The 15,469-nt window shown below is 37.2% G+C and overlaps 1 pseudogene; it reads left to right on the top strand.

The window, feature by feature from the left end:
- Nucleotides 1-5,030: 5,030 nt before the first annotated feature.
- On the top strand, nt 5,031-6,879 carry LOC148166052 (pickpocket protein 28-like; annotated as a pseudogene).
- The last annotated feature ends 8,590 nt before the right edge of the window (nt 6,880-15,469 follow it).

The raw sequence follows: 15,469 nt of genomic DNA, 5'->3' as shown, positions 1-15,469 counted from the left end.
GACAAAGTCTCCAACACCTATCTCTTCATCATCTAGAATCTTGTCTGGTAAATATTCTTCGTCAAAATCTAAATCAATATCCGAATCAACACTCATTTGTTGGATTAATTCTTCGGTTAAGCTTTCTTCAGAACTCGATGAGGTGACGCGCGTTCTGTTTTGTTGGCCTTTGTTTTTTTTTGTATTTTTGGCACTTGTGAAGATTCTCCTTACAGATTTAATTTTTTTAACATTTCTACTTTTCTTTCTCTGCTCTTTCATTTCCATATCCTTTTTTTCCGGCATGTCTGTATAAACACGCGATCTACCTCTCTTTTTGCCTTTGTTAGTTGGAGCCTTTGATTTTAATTTTGGCAAGGGCCTTACATTCTCCGGTGAAAGAATGAGCGGTTCTTTGATTTTGTTATGTTCGGCAAAAACTCTTTCAAGAATCAGGAGTAACAAATTCTTTATGTATGAATGCACGGATTCTAAGGGGGGCGAAAGGCTGACATCACTGATTATATGAATTTTCTGGAAAGCGTCAGATTCTTTAGAGGTTGAAGGCTTGCAATTAAATAAAATGGCTTCTGACTTATGATCATCAATTGCTGAACTTTCATCATCATAGTTCAACACTCCAACAAAATCACTATCATCAAAAGCACAACGGTTTATCAGGAAAATTCCTGGCTTTTCAAATGCCTTTATTATGTTGGAGGGAGTGAAAGATTGAAGATATGGATCATAACTTAATTTGGCAATATCATGTATTGTTATGGGTTTACCAGGGTGGTTTAACATGAAATCATTGAATGCAGACTTCAAACGAGATTTGAATGGACCATAAAGTCCAACATCTAATGGTTGCATCTTATGTGTGCAGTGCGGTGGAAATGACAGCATGACAATGCCGTGATCTCTGCAAAAATTTATGGCCTCCAGCGAAACATGAGTTTCATGATTGTCTACAAGCAACAAAATTTTCTTTTCAAGTGAGCAGTTTGTATATTTGTGGATATGTTTTAAAATAAGGACAAATATTTCTGCCGTAATCCACCCATTCTTTGAAGCAAAACCTACGGAACCAGGCACTGCACCATGAAGAAAGTAATCCTTCATTCTAACTCGAGGAAAAATATATACAGGTGGAATAGTGGTACCGATTGCAGTTATAATACCACAAAATGTGACCAGTGTGCCTCGTTCCGCCGAAACACATTGAGTAATTTGTTTTTTTCCCATCTTACAGATTACTTTTGGAGCTTGTAGGACGGTTGAAATCCCTGTTTCATCAATATTTAAAATTCGGCCTGGTGTGAATTTATGCTTCTCTAACACTCCTGCAAGGTTGTCGAAAAAAATACCAACATTTTTTTTGTTAAAACCAGAAATTCGACCTATGCTCACGTTTTCTGGCTTTCTGTGCGTTAGTGTCGAATGCCTGGTCATAAATTTCCGCATCCAATCTACGCCCGCTATCTTCTTTTCAATCCAGCTAGGTGGAATGTTTTTACCTAATAGCTGCGCATATTCATATGCTAATCTTCTCGTGTGCGAATAGGTTAGACCAAAGTTCATGTTTGAAGACCGAAGAAGGTAATCTTCCAGTTGTTTCTCTTCTTGAATGGTAAATACTTGGCGAGACACGTATCTGGAGTTCAAATGTTGTTCTTCTTCAGAACTACCTTCTTCAACACCAGATTCGTATGAAGTCCCCTTCTCTTTAGCTTTCTTTACATGAAAGAATACTGTAGATTTTTTTAAATTGAATAATGCTGCAGCATCTCGAATTTTTCTTTTGTTCTTAAGCACTTCCCGAACGGCAAGTTTAATTGCCTTGCCGTCGATTAGATTTCTCCCCGTTTTCGGTTTATAATTCCCAACCATTCTGAAATAAATAATATTATATATAAACATTTAAAAAACATATTTGTTCTTTTTGAAGAAAAGTAAACATTGTAAATGAAAGGGGCAGATTTGGACTTGTCCATATCTACCCCATGCAGTATGTCCAAACGTGCCCCAAGTGCTAATCTTTCGTTCTCTTCTCAATAAATGAAACTTGTATCATAGCTAAGCGATGTGGGTTATAGGTTATATATTTGGTAATGAATAAGTTTTCTACCAAAAATTGTTTCCAGTAATAAGGAGAAACCCGAAAAGTTGTAGAACTTTTCAAAAATAACATAAAAAACTTACTTCACACCTTCGAATTTGTTTATATGTGTTTAAAAACTTTAACCACTATATTTCAGTACAGTGCTACAATACATTTAGTTGTGGACATGAAAATGGCCGTAACTGTTGAGAGGCGCTTGATTCCCTGGTCATTTACGGGGTAAATTTGAATTGTCCAAATGTGCCCCACGTCCAAATCAGCCCCACCCTACCCTACCACAGATTACCGTCCTCTGGCACGTGTTTTTCTTCTTGGCTTTTGAGTTTTTTTTTGCCGACGTACTGTTGAAAGATTCGTCGTCTATCTCAGCAGTTTTCGGATTAAATGATTGTTTTCTTTTCTTTGATCTATCTTTTCTTCGCCCACTAGTTGTTCGATCAGATCTTGTAACTTTACTCATATTTTATAAATAAAAATTTATAAACACTTATAGTAAATCTTCACGAACCCTTATAACCTCAAATCAACCTGTTGGCTCAAGAAGCAACAAGTAAAAAACGAATTTTGGAAAAAAAGTGGGAAAGGCCGACCTGCAAAGCGCTCCACTAACATGGCCTGATGGGCGGAACTTCTGAAGAGTCTATTTCTTAGAATTTAACTCGGATCGGTTTGAAATTTTAGGAGAATATTTTAAACATATTGTACTATTTAACAAGACAAAAACAAACACGATTTTTTTTGAAATTTTCAAACCTACCTAACCCCTTAAGTAACACCACAGAAACGATTACAGGAGCGATCTTCCATTTACAATACTCCACGAACAATGTGAAATTTTTGATGCAAAGTATACAACAAAAATTCTGCAGGATGCGGAAAACACTTCAATATATGGCGGTAGGTGGCGCTTAAGTCAAATGTGCGATGTCCCCATGCTTACCTAAAAGTGACATTTAGTTTTACGGCCGCTGCCATAGTGATATTTAGTTTTACGGCCGCTGCCATAGTGATATTTCGTCGTCTAAGCCGCAACATCCGTAACCTCAGTTGTGAAAATATTTGATTATTACTTTTTCTCAGATGAATTTTTCGCTGGAAACTTACTGGTAGAGATTATATTTTGTATTACTGAATAGATTTAACCTTAAGCTAAAATTTGATATATAAAAAGTCATTGGAAAAAAAAATTACACTAACGAAAAAACTATTTTATTGGGCTCCCGCATGACTTTGTAAAAATTGAGATTGCGGTAGTTGCCGCTTAGACGACGATTTAGTTTTATGGCTGTTGTCAATGGAACGGCTGTGAAATTCGACTTCATGCCCGCTGTAAAGGGCCCCACAAACTTCGTTCGTGCATGACGTTTTTGAACGTCGGGTCAAACTGTTGGAACGAAGAACGAAGCCGGACGGCCCACACACCTTCAGTAATTTTTGGTCGGTTTTGAAGCGATAAACAGAATCATAGTGTTATCAGTAGCGGCGCGGTGGCTTCCTACATGTTTTTAAAAAATTCCAGAAAATATCAATTGTTATAATATCAGAATGCGTTGATTTCTTTTACTTCATATTAACGGGATTTATTCATTAAATTAAATAAAGTGAAATGTAACCAAATTATAAAAAAAATGAATCAATAAATTTCGGAGAATATAAAATGAGGTAGTAGTAAGAGAAACCATTAGTGATTAATCAAAGGTCAATTAAAGGAAAATCAAAGATTTATCAAATTAATTAATTAGCCGGTTAATTAGCCTAATGACCTTTTAATTGGTTTTTAATGGGGTATTAATTAGTAGCTAAAAGTGAAAGTGTAAATTAATTAGACAAATTAAATCGATTAAACGATTAATTATTTGTTTAATTAATTAGTAAATGAAATTAATTAGGGCTTTCTAATTTGATGTCAAATTAATTTATCATTATTCGTTCATTAATTTGTTGTTAAATAAAGTGATGATGAGTCTGATTAAATTTCTAATCAAATCAATTAAAACTTTTCCGTTGATCACTAATTATTACGTCATTAAGATGTAATCAATAATAGGCCTTTCTTACTACTAAGCTTCCGAAATTAGCGCTTATAAATTAATATTCTAGGTATAAGTATAAATGTAGTAAATCAATTTCCTACCACAGTTGCAATCCGAAGGAAAATATGTGAAAATGATCAAATCTGACTTTCAAATAGTGTTTTCTGATATTAATTTGTGGAGTGAGTTAAATGTACGTTTTTCAAAAACTAAAGTGGTTAATTTGAATCACAGCTGATAATTTCCGAAATCAAATTAAATAGTGAGTACATATTCAATTAATACGCTTGACATTTTCTGAAACGCACTCGGATTATTCCAAATTATGGACGAAAGAGTTAATAAAACGAGTGACTGTTGGCCAGTTAAACTATTATTATAGAAGAGTTGAGATAGGCAGCAGCAGAAGACTGTTGAAAGCAAAATAGCACGAACGACACTGAAAAAGCACGACGGTTTTTGCCCACACACCTCGTGTTTACCCGAACCGATGAAACGAAGACGGACGGATTTCAAAGATTTCATTTCTGATATTTTGAAACGACGGTTCAACACGACGGTTTTTGCCCACAGACCTCGGTTTTTCCGACCGTTCGTTCCAACCGTCGAAACCGTCGTTCAAAAACGTCGTGCAAGAACGAGGTTTGTGGGGCCCTTAAGGTACATGAAATGATCGTTTTAGAGACGGTTGCCCAAAAATTTGTATGACTCATTTTTTTACTTCTGTCTAATTACTAAGAACTGTGTCGTAACAAAATTTCAACTTCATTAGCTACACCTTCTTCAATTAATTAATCCTCCATAAATTCAACCCGACTGACAGATTCTCCAGAGATCCATAAATTAACATAAACCATCAAAACAACACTATTTTCCGTTTCACAACACACATTACAATGGAAAACTCCAGTATTCCACCCCAAAAAAAAACCTTACTTAAGAATCTCTGCGTTTATTTCCGAGAGTACTGCAACTGCACCGGCATCCACGGTTTTCGCTACTTTGGCGAGAAAAGATCAATCTTTGAGCGGTGAGTCGCATCTTCACCTTTTTTAAATAATTTATCTTTTGAAGGGTGTGGTGGGGTTCCGTTTTCGTCGTTTGCCTGGCAGTGTGTGTATATTCAATTTACGGAGGGTACAAAAAAGCCCTGTTATCGTAAATTTCGCCAATCAAGGAACTTCTATTCATAGAATTCCATTTCCGGCCTTTACGATTTGTCCGGAGTCGAAATCGATGCAGCATCTCTTCAGTTACAGCAAAATATTGATGAAGAAGAAGAAAAACGGAACGTTAACGCGGTCAGAGTAAGTTTTGAAATTTGGTGATGTTGGCGGCGCTGTTTGCGACAGAGTTACCAACATAACTAATATACTAGACTAAACAACAGGTACTTTTAGATCCACAATGTTTGAATACCTGAGCCTAATCTGCAAATACGACAAAACTGTGAACTACTCCAATCCTGGATTTTTCCCCGATGATTTCTTCGAGGTTCTGCACAAAATCAAACCACGATTGATCCTGTGGGAATGCATGTACCTAGGAAGCCCCTATAAATGCGATGATTTGTTTACCTCCATTATAACAGACCAAGGAGTTTGTTACACCTTCAACATGTTAGACCGCAGCGCCATTTTCAAAGACAACATGTAAGACTCACTCGACATTGGCCAGTTTAGGAACTACTTATCTTCTCCTAACATTAGCCTTTGGTCTGTAGAACACGGTTTTTCCTCCGACGCGGTCATGCAAACTTACCCTCGGCGAGCCCTTTTTTCCGGGGTACCAAACGGTTTGAGTTTCAACATTCTCACCCCCGAAGTACATCTAGATTTTGCTTGCGGTGGTAATTCGCTTCAGGGGTATAAAGTTACATTGCATTCTCCTATGAGGGTGCCGAGACCGAGCCAACAGTACTTCAGAGTACCATTGGATCAGAGCGTGGTGGGGGCGTTATAACCTGTGATGATAAGTACTTCTGATAGGGTGAAAATGTACAATCCGAGACGGAGAGGGTGTTATTTTCCTTCCGAACGTAATTTGTCGTACTTTAAGATTTACAGTGCTTTGAATTGTAAGTTCGAATGTTTGACCAAGCACACTTTGAAGAGCTGCGGATGTGTCAACTTTTACATGCCAAGTAAGGTAAAGAGAAAGTGGCGGTACTATAATGAGAGGTTTTGTAGGAGAGAAGGGTACTAAAATTTGTGGAACTGGAAGAATTGAATGGTATGAAGGATGCCGAAGGTATGTTACAACAAATTAGGTAGATTCTAATTTAAAAAAAAAATAGATTTCATGCAAGCTAAAGATCTCTACGAAAAAATCTCAGAAAAGAAAACCTCTAAAGACGACTGTAACTGTTTACCAATTTGCACCGACATCACCTATGATGTAGAAACCTCTCAAACTGACTGGAACTGGAAAAGAGTTTACTCTGCCCATGGACTCTCCATCCCTAATGAGTACGTCCAATGGTTCTTTTTCAGTTTTTAAACTTAACATTTCAGCACGAATTTGTCTTCTCTGACTATTTTTTTCAAGAGTGATAGCTTTGTTACGTCCGACCGAAACGAGCTGTATGGTCCCATCGATTTTTTGGCGAACTTTGGAGGTATTCTGGGGCTATTCACTGGATTTTCCGTCCTCTCATTTATGGAAATTTGGTACTTTTTATCTGTTAGATTGATTTGTAACGGTCGATTGTATGGAAATTGGGCTGGACTTGAGCCTGAACTTTAAAACTTTTGAAAAATTTTACATCTCATTAGTAATTATTCATCTAGTCGTCAGGCACCTTGCCAGTGTGTCAAATAATTGCCAGACATTCTAAACGCAACAGCCAACTAGATAAATAATTTAGTGGATCTCTGTCTATTTTGAAATTTTAAAAAAATTTGCTAATGTATTCACAATTACTTGTTTGCAAGTAATTTGATCGAAGAAAATCGCACGAATTTTCATACGAAACTGTTACAACTTTTATTTGTTCCTCACTTGTAAACATTAGTTTATCAAGTCACTGTATGCACCTTGAAAATGTCTCATAACTGGCAAGGCAGTAAAGCTTTAAAACGCAAGCCAGTAAAATTTCACGCCTGCTCTCATATAACTTCGAACGTCAAAATTATTGAAGTGACAGCCAAATTTTTGAACACTTTAATTATTATTATTAACATTAGAAAATTCTGTCTTATTACAATCGTGTACATTAAATATCATAGTACAGTTGGTATTTCCACTAATGTTGAAGATGCCAGGCAGTGCAGATATTAGTTTTCCTGTGCTTGAACTTGTACCCTCGGTGCAAGCAGATTCTGAAAGTGGAAACAGCGTTTTTGACAATTTGATCTTCTTATTAATGGAGTCGTCGACGTAGCTCTCTGCAATAGTTGTTGATTTCCATCCCCCTGCACGGTTCAAAGTTTAAATATCACCACCCGCGTCAACAACCATGGTTGCTCCAGTTCTTCTAAACGAGTGACTGGTATACAGTGCAGGCTCTTGTAATCCTAAATGTTCCGCAATTTTTTTAGGGACTCCGCCAACAGTGTGTTGTCCGGCATTTTGGGCGACACACTTTCCATCCCGGTATGTTAAGAACAAACGCAAGGCGTTGCTTTTTTCGGGCCGCAAAGCTGCATGTTTTCGGTAACGGAGGTCAGTTCCTTCTTTTTCTGCCACTTTTTGAATTCTTTGTATTCGTTCTCGTATCTTGACAAGGATTTTTTTGGCAGTAAATTTGCCACTGCACTTGCTGCCTCGCACAGAATTTCCTCAGACACATCCATTTTTATCAAAAACACTAAATGCACCGAACACCGAACGGACGAAAAATTAGTGACATAAATAAACAACAAAACAAGTGACGATTATTTACTATGCAACGCATCTAAAGCTCATACGATTTTATTTTATTATTGAAATTTCGTGAGTAGATAAATTATAAATTATTATTTACAAGTGAGGAACAAATAAAATATTCAACAATACACGCAATGTAACGGGTTTTTACTGGCTACAGAAGGTAACTGGCTCGCCTGGCGGCTCGCCAGTTATACCCTTCTGACGCCAGTAAAAACTCCTTTACATTGCTTGTTATGTTAATAACTATAAATCGATATCTATTTCTACTTTAAACTATTTCTCTTATTAGTGTAAAGAGTGTCGTTAAGACATGAGCACTTTTAATTGTGCAAACTAGGTAAAAAATGTACTCTAATCATCTTACAATCACCAGAAGGTCAACACCTTGTACTAAAAATGGTATAATTGAAAGGTGGGCATTTAATTTAAAGTGAGTATAATGTGCTGCTAATTTTTATGCTAGAAACATCAACACCAGACTTTGTGTCGTTATAACATAAAACTATTTCGGGCTTTTTTGTCTCATCTTCAGAAACTTCTTTGGAAGAAACGTGTAAGCTTGATAACAAAACGACAGTTTTTTCTTTCTTCGGAACATGAAACAAGTGTATCTTTTGTGTAACCGAATAATTAATTAGATTATGAACATACAACAGATCAGGAAATTAAAATACTACAATTTTGGTTTATATACTTCATCTGCCAGAATGTTTCCTGGCCTTTACTGTTTTTAGTTCTTAACCAAAAGCTTCTCGTAAATTACTAATCAAACATATTCCTTGCAGTACATTATAAATTTACTGACCATTAAATGTTGAGGAAATTAATCCTAGTGTTGATGGTGTATTGCACTCACTAAAATTATCACTATTAGAAGGAGAGCAATGACCTACCCTGAATTTTGGGATAGTGATCGGTGAGTTATCATAATCTTCAGATACTATTGCACTATCATCAGAAAAGGGTCTTCTGGTTGCGAATTTCTTCCACAGTAGTTTGTGGTTTTTTCTCGTCAGAGGAGTCAGAGTAAATTGGCTTTCTTTTTCTCTTTTTAGCATTAGTTTCCTTAAAATTAATGCTGATTTCTGTAAAATATTTTCTGTATGTAAGCTTTAGAGAACTGTATCATCTGTGGCTTGTGAATAGTTAGGTGCGATTATTTTTTTATTATGAATAGTAAAAAAATTTATATCTTTAGAATATACTTTCATAATTTTTTCTTCAAAGTGGTGTGCTGAACGAAGTTCATTTCAACTGAATTATCTTGATAAACTTTTTCCAATGAATCTACAGGGTGATTTTTTTAAAACGGCAGTCGTTGTAGAATTTTTATATATGAACCGATTTCAAAAATTTAAAAAACAAATTAAATGGTTTTTAATTTACTAAAAACTGATGATTTTAAAATTTTTCTAAATGTCTTAGTATCTTTTGGGCGATATTTAACTTTCTTATTTTTTTTTCATAATTTGGAAGATATTAATTTTCTTGATTCAGAAATGTGTAATATGTTCTACTTTTAACCAAAAATATTTTTAAAAAAATTATCAAAATTGAAAAAAAAATAAGCAATAAAAGTTAATAAAATCTAGGTGCATGGTGTCAAATAAAAGAATGCCGTTATTGTAATGTCAAAAAGCAGCAAATAACAGAAAGGATCGGCATTTTTTTTTGAAATTATTAATAACAAAAGACAATAATAATTACAAATCAGAAAAAACAGCTACCTAATTTAATTAAAATACTTTTTTGCACGATTGGGCGATTTGGTGTATTTACTGAGCATTTAATATTATTGGGAAGTTATGGTTACCAACAACTTGATCGGTAAGTAATTACTTACCGACCGTGGGTGGTAATTACTTACTTACCGACCGACCGGTGTAAATTACAAACATTTTTAGAAATTGAAATTTATTTATTAACAATTACACTAATATTTGAACAATTATTAAATGTTACAGGAGCTTTTGCGCTAACAATCTTCTCACTTTCAACAATATCTGTGCTGATACCTGAGGTTGATTCGAAGTACTCGCCACAATGGCGAGAGCAGAAGTATTAGCTTCATTTCGGAACAAAATTTTTGCGTTGCACCATTCTTCAAAACTTTTATAAGTCTGTTCATATTTGCCTCTTGATTTCTCTGGAATGACTGACGAACAGCCGATGTTCCAGGCTTCTTCCAGCCCGTCAGAATCGCTGCTTTGGCTGCTTTCTTCCATTTGCTTGCAGGAATACAAACGACAGCAAAATTTGGCAAGATTTTTTTCTGTACGTTTTTCAAACAATATGCCATGGTAACGAATCAAAGCCCACCTAACTTTTGTTGAAAAACACAAAATAAACGCAATTACGTTACAAAATCAATTATTATTAATTATTAGATCGTGCAAAAAACGTAATAAGCATCACGGGCGTTAGGTGTTACTGATTTCGGGTAATATTGGTTGTCTCGGGCGCAAGCGCCCTCGACCTCCAAGCTTATTATGGTAGATTTCACCGTACTCGAAGAAAGAAAAAGATGCCGAGATGCTGCCAAGACGTGGGTGCCGACTAGCCGTTCGAGTAACTCTCCAGGGTCGGAGTAAGGACATGGGTGTCCTGCCGTTGCAGAAAATGGGGTCAGTGCCAGTAATCCGAGCCGCTATCCAGCGATGGGGCAGGGGGCGAAACTCCCCCGGTAAGTTAATCCATTATAAATGATTAAGGCCGCTAAGGCAGGTGGCAATATGTTTTGTTGCGAGAATTCCGTGACTTCCCAGTTGAGCCAAGCCCGGACCTGACTAAATAAGGGTGTTCCGGAAGGGGTGAGTCAAGTAGCATTGTGTTGGTAGTTAGAAGTACCCTTTCAAGGAAAGAAAATGAGTACAACCCTGTAATGAGGGTTGGTTTCGTAAATTCAGCATTTAAGCGTAAAAAATCGAATTACAATTCAGAAGTGGGATCTGAATTTGCGTGTCATTGAATAAAATAATGGGTACTCTAAACCAACTGTGTACTACTTGACTTGTAAGGTTTTGTCTTACGGTTTTACCTGACATAAATGTAACGCTGCGAATCGCTTACATGTGTAAAAATCTCTAATAATACCAAAATGCCATTGCATGATCTGCATGTGTGTAGAATTATTAGTGCACGCCGTATCTAATCGCCAGACGTTTCCCATGTTAGCCGATCACTTCGTTTTAGGGTGTTAGAAAACGAAACATAAACGTCAGTCTCACTCCTTAAGAGCAGACGATAAGTTATTGGTATTGGGAGAATTAGTGTGAAAAATACCATGAGACGGTTTTTAACTTGAGGGTAAAGTAAGAAAGTCTTAATGGTCATGACAGAGAGGGCAACATAGAAAATAATAAAACAGTAACTTGACTAGCAAAAATTAATTGGTACCACAATGGGTGATGTAATTTTTAATGCTGTTAAGGTTTGGTTTTGTTGCATCAGCCTAGCCAATTAGGGTGTAAGACATGAATATGAATTTCATGTAAAACGATTACGTCTATAAGGTTCTGGTACGATTGAGCTGGATCGAGACCGAACTCTTCAGCTGAAGGACAAGTGTTGGGTCGTGACACATTAATGGCCTACTCCCCCAACAAACAGCTGTGAGCACGATGACCCGGAAAAGGGATGCGAACCATTTTTGGTTGACCGTGAATTGAGAACAATAACTGTAATCGTTTTTGTACAACGAAACATTGGGTAAATCATGAGGCTATCGGTGTTTCAAATTAATTGATTTGATTGCTATAAAACACTGGATAGGAAGTACCGAATCAAGAACTAAAAGGGTGCGTAATCTTCAAGGGCAACAAAGTACGATAAAGTAACATCACGATTGTCTCCGTGATGAATGATGGGTGCCGAACGATGAGATCGGTAAGGGTACTACAATTTATGTGATTGATGTCACGCTAATAAGGGTTCAGAATAAACAACACTCAACAAGAACATTGAATTTAACCCTTCTACGTTCATCATTAACAACGAGACCAGTGGAGGTAATCAAGGTATTGCCAAATGAAGGAATCAGGAAACAAACTATTTTTGTGATTACCTCAAGCAGTAAAAGAAGAAGACTGTCCGAATAATCTGAGGTAAACAATGAGAAAGGGTTACGGTCAGGAATCTTGTGCAAAATTAAACGCTTTGAGTTTTGCAAATTGCCGACTGTAAAAATTGGCGAATTTAACGTGGAGTGTATTTTTGGCACAACAATTGATGATTAATTGCATTCATCGTCCACCAAAAATCACCAATCGTTATCGTCGAACGAAAGCAGAACTGCGAAATCCGACACCTTGAAGAGGGACGTTGCAAATGGTGTAAAAGGTTAATCTACGATCAACCGAAATTGAAGAAATGGAGAGAATGTAAAATTTCGTACAATTGTATCGCAGAGTTAAGTTTCAAAGCGGTGATGACATCAAAAGCACTTTCTTCAAATTTAAGGGAAGATGAAATGATAATCGGGAAGCTGGGGCGCATCAACGAGATTCAAGTTGCATTGATGTGCGATTTAACTACCCGCAGAATAATGTCGGTGGTGATATCGAAACGTGCAAAGTCTAAATCAGTTTTCATCTTCAACTCTTTGATTAACACCGTAGCGGATTGACACAAAACGGAACGCTTAACGTTTGATGCGTCAATCGCTTAGATTAGAAGAAAAGAAAGCACCGAGAAATCACGTAAAGTGACAGAGACAGGGGTAGCGCTTCGAAAGCATAATTTCGGAGTCTGCAAGACATCAGCGCAATCAGGGTCGATCAGCTGATGGGGCGGAACGAAGCAGGTACCGAATGGGAATCGACCAGATGTTGGATGTTCGAATATGCGAACATCAGCTGGACCAATTCTTATTGGAAAGAGGAAACAACCCAAGCCAAAGGTCAAAAGGGTTAACCGACACGAATTGAAGATAGATAAGTTTGAAGAAGACTCTACACAATTCGAAAAGAAGGTTCAAAGTTGATTGGCAAGCAATGAAAAATAGTTGGCGACATTTTAATGCTTTAGATGAGAATGTTGACCATACTGCATCAACGAAGACAGTGACCACTCATAATACTGAACGAAATTGCAAGTGGATTGCAAAGTACTCATGGGTGCGAAATCAGTCGTCATTGCGCGAAGAAAATCACATTCAAAATGTAATCGGAGGCTCGAAGGAGCGACGACATCGAAGTACCTGTTGGGACATGTGTTCGTTGGAAACAGATGTGAAGCGAATTAGGGTGCTTTGAGGGCGTTGTACCGAAATTCGAAGACAACAAACCGTAAAGTGCGAGAAGGGTAGGAAATGGTGATAACGTCTTCTCCAGTGGCGTATCATCTGGTACTACATGGAAATCAGTAACAAGGGATGTGAATAATGCATTAATGTCAAGCATGTCGAAGGAGATTAAAATTCAAGAACTGAATTGAGATGATTAAGAAGACGAATCAAATAAAACAAAGCTTCTCTGCAATTGTTAACTGAAGAAGAGCATACGCTTTTAACCTAGACTTTTAACCTAGAGTTGAGACGTCATTTCTGCATAAATCGCGACGGCGTCGTTTGATAATGAGTTTTGGTTACCTTGATCGGGAAATCAGTTTCCACAAGAAAAGAGGAAACACCTGTTCTAAACATCATTGGACGCTCAAACTTGAACGCGCGACAGCCCAGGAGCATTAGCGGTTCGTTAATCAAGATCACCAAAATGCGATTGATAAATTGATCAGTGTTGGAGTAAATTGTTTGACTGATACTGTCTGATGATAACCGGTTCAACTACGACAGTCTCATTGACTTCAGCAAAACAAAGTACTCAACAACAAAGGACAAAATGTTTGCGAAATGGTGGAGGTGCCGCCACCCGTTTCAAGGGCAATGGGCGAAATCATCAAGGTGAAATTAATTAATGGAATCAGCAAAATTGATTGAAGATGTGTGTACGTCAGGGAAGTTCGAAAAGAGAAAAACGTCACAAGACCGACAAGAAATTCAACAAATAAAAGTGTACAAAATTAAGCAGCTGATTCTTCTTGGAGATCGAATCGCTAGAGCAAGACAGAGGCGTACGTGTGACACATGGTCGTACCGGAAGAAAAGCGCAATCCGAAATGAAAAAGGCCTGTAAAGGACAGAATGCGAAATTGATACACTACTAATTGTGTACCGCCTTTGATTGAAAGTAATTCAACTGGAACTGGGGATTTTCGGATCTCACGAACTGGCAGTAATTTAAATGGAAGCGAAATTACTGAAACCTCCAAATAGTTAAAGTGAAAGAGAAATACTTTTTGGAGTGAAAGAGGAACACTCTTTGAAGTTGAAAAATGACATTCTTTGCAAATAGAATGTTTAGATAAATTCATCGGCTAATTTCGAAAACTGTATTAGCAGGCGTTACCAATGGATGGTAGAGCTAGTACATCAGCATGCGATTAAGTTTTTACCTTCAACATAACTTTGTTAAACGTCGGAGTCTGAGAAGTTTCTTTTCTGGCAACATTAAACTGCTAAGTGACAGTACTCATCCTTCTGATGAAGATACTCCAAAAAAGGGATGACAGATACGCAGAAATTCCAAATTTCTATGGAACGATCCAATCTGACCATGAAAATCTAGAAGTCAACAAAGTGTTGTTAAAGTTGGTGGACAATGACAAAAGGATTGCCGTGTCGAAAAGCTGTGAAGACGCATGAGACCATAACAAGAAAAGGTTACCGCAAGAAGAACAAATTGTGGTAAATGTTGGATGGAATCTGGGAACTCAAAATAAAACAATTGAAGTCGTCAGGAGGTTTGCAGAAGCTTACGACAAGTGGTTCGAAAATGATGGGGGAAAGTTTCTAATAAAAGTTTGCAGTTTGGAAATTGGAAATGTGGGCTTTGGAAAAGGCTGGAACTCTTGAACATGGATGGATGAAGAGTAAAGGGCTGGAATGGTTAATGGAATTACCAAAAGAATCGTTGAATCGGAACCTTAAGATCGGAACCTTAAGTTGTAGACTGAAAAGAATGAAAGGTTGTAGAGAATATGGTTAGGAAAATTAAATCTTTTCTAGTTTAGGACTCAAAGTTAGGCAATTTTACGTTAGCTTAAGTTAATTGGGGGCAAAATTGATTAGCTTTGAATTTTTCTTTTAACAAAAAAAACAAAATCTTGAATTGGCCAAACAAAATGAAATAGGTGATCACCTCAAAAGTCGAAAATCTAGTACTAGTACAATGACAAAAACAAAGATCATGATCAATGTGGTTTTAAAGGTCGAGCTAAGGTTGATAGTGGCATGTGATGAAGGGAAAAGGCGATGGTAGACGACAAGGTAGCAAGCAGTGTGAGTTGCACCAAAGGGTGAGAGATAGACGCTAGTAGGAGCGTTAGCATATTGAGCACTGGCAAAGTATGTCTGAGCAGCGAGTTGAGAACTAACCATCTCGAGGTCGAGATTTTTGTCAGGTTGGCC

The sequence above is a fragment of the Gnatocerus cornutus genome, unplaced genomic scaffold (genome assembly GCF_029298725.1).
Source record: "Gnatocerus cornutus isolate USDA-ARS CGAHR unplaced genomic scaffold, icGnaCorn1.1 ctg00000033.1, whole genome shotgun sequence".
In the NCBI taxonomy this organism is placed as follows: Eukaryota; Metazoa; Arthropoda; class Insecta; order Coleoptera; family Tenebrionidae; genus Gnatocerus; species Gnatocerus cornutus.
The sequence above is the reverse complement of the archived record's forward strand: the minus strand, read 5'-3'. Positions and strand labels throughout refer to the sequence as shown.